Genomic DNA, 2,455 nt, shown 5'->3' on the forward strand with positions numbered 1-2,455 from the left:
CGTCATAGGCCGACATGCTAACAACTGCGCAACGGCGGCCTAAATAGGCAACCTACCCACTTCAAATATTACATAACTATTTCTTATTTATGTAGGCCGGCTAGGATTGTAAAATTAACCAAATTGGTGCACATATAGATACCGCTTCCACATAACCCGTTATTTTTCGATCTATAAGCCGATGTTTTTTCTGGAGGGCTTATATAAGCTTGTAATCTTATCCTTATCTTTCACTGTGACTTTCACATAGCTGCACCTTTTAGGATGCATATCCAATTTCGGATTGTTTCACATACGTGAATTGACCTCAGGAACACGAATTTTTAATTCTTATACCCGCCACCATAGGATATGGGATATACCAATGCGACCCCATAAAGTATATATGCATTCTTGTTCGTCTTGACATTCTAAGTCAATCTAGCCATGTCCGTTCGTCTGTCAAAATCACGATAGCGTTAGAAAGAACAAAGATATCTGCTTGAAGTTTTGCAGAAATACTTTTTCATCTGACATTAATCATTTGACTTCTTGATCTCATAGAATTCTTAATTTTTATACCCACCACCGAAGGATGGGGGTATATTCATTTTGTCATTCCGTTTGCAACACATTGAAAAATCCATTTTTGACCCTATAAAGTATATATATTCTTGATCAGCGTAAAAAACTAAGACGATGTCCGTCCGTCTGTCTGTTGAAATCACTATACAGTCTTGAAAAATAGTGATATTGAGCTGAAATTTTACACAGATTCTTTTTTTATCCATAAGCAGGTTAAGTTCGAAGATGGGCTTTATCGAACTATATTTTGATACAGCCCCCATACAGATCGATCCTCCGATTTAGGGTCCTAGGCCCATAGAAGCCACATTTATTATCCGATTTTGCTGAAATTTGGGACAGTGAGTTGTGTTAGGCCCATCGACATCCTTCTTCAATTTGGCTCAGATCGGTTCAAATTTGGATATAGGTGCCATATAGTCCTCTGATTTAGAGTCTTTGGCCCATAAAGGCCACATTTATTATCCAATTTTGCAGAAATTTGGGACAGTGAGTTTTCTTAGGCCCCTCGATATCTTTCTTCAATTTGACCCAGATTGGTTCAGATTTAGATATAGCTGCCATATAGACCGATCTTTCGATTTAAGGTTTTGGGCCCATAAAAGGCGCATTTATTGTCCGATATAGCCAAAATTGTGAGTCATGTTAAGCCCCTTGACATACTTCTGCTATAAGGCACAGATCGGTCCACATTTGGATATAGCTGCCAAATAGACCGCTCTCTCGGTTTAAGGTTTTGGGCCCATAAAAGGCGCATTTATTGTCCGATGCCGCTGAAATTTGAGACAGTGAGTTATGTTAAGCCCCTCGACATACTTCTGCTATATGGCACAGATCGGCCCAGATTTGGATATTGCTGCCATATAGACCGATCTCTCGGTTTAAGGTTTTGGGGCCATAAAAGGCGCATTTATTGTCCGATGCCGCTGAAATTTGAGACAGAGAGTTGTATTAGGCTCTTCGATGTCCTTCTTCAATTTGGCACAAATCGGTCCAGATTTGGATATATCTGCCATATAAGCCGATCTTTCGGTTTAAGGTTTTGGGGTCATAAAAGGCACAGTTATTGTCCTATGCCGCTGAAATTTGAGACATTGAATTGTATTGGGCCCTTTAACTTTTTTCTTCAATTTGGCTCAAATCGGTCCAGATTTGAAAAAAGCTGCCATTTAGACCGATCTCTCGATTTAAGGTTTGGGGCCCATAAAAGGCGCATTTATATTTCAGCGATTTCACTGAAATTTGACACAATGGCTTGTGTTAGGCTTTTCGATACCGTGTCGTATATGGTTCAGATCAGTTTATTTTTAGATATAACTACTAAAAAGACCAATATTTTGTTATACACAATTGAATGACTTGAATTTATTAGTACAATGACACAATGACTTGTAATTTTTAGTATTTGGCCCAAATCGGAACATATTTCGATATAGCTGCTATGGGGCATAAGGTATGCATTTTTCACCGGATTTTGACGAAAGGTGTTTCACATATACCCGAGATGGTGGGTATAAAAAGTTCGGCCCGGCCAAACTTAACGCCTTGTTACTTGTTTCCAATTTGGGTTAATTTTTGCAAGGAGAGTTTTGTTATGATCTTAAACACACGTAGTAAATATGATCCAAATCGGTGTATAACCTGATACAGCTCAAATATCCCGATTTTAGCCCCTGGAAGCCGCAGTTGTTATCCGATTTGGCTGAAATTGCATTAAGTGGGTAATTCCACCAATCAGACTTTTACCAGCTATAGCTTCCATAAAACCAATCTCCCAAGAAGCTTGAATACGACTCAACCAATTGATATGAAGTTTGTATCCTCGTAGTTCCTTTAAAGGATGTGCGTGAGCAAAACATTTCTGAACATTTTATTGATTTTTTTCAAAATC

Source organism: Stomoxys calcitrans, chromosome 1, assembly GCF_963082655.1.
Source record: "Stomoxys calcitrans chromosome 1, idStoCalc2.1, whole genome shotgun sequence".
NCBI classification, from domain to species: Eukaryota; Metazoa; Arthropoda; class Insecta; order Diptera; family Muscidae; genus Stomoxys; species Stomoxys calcitrans.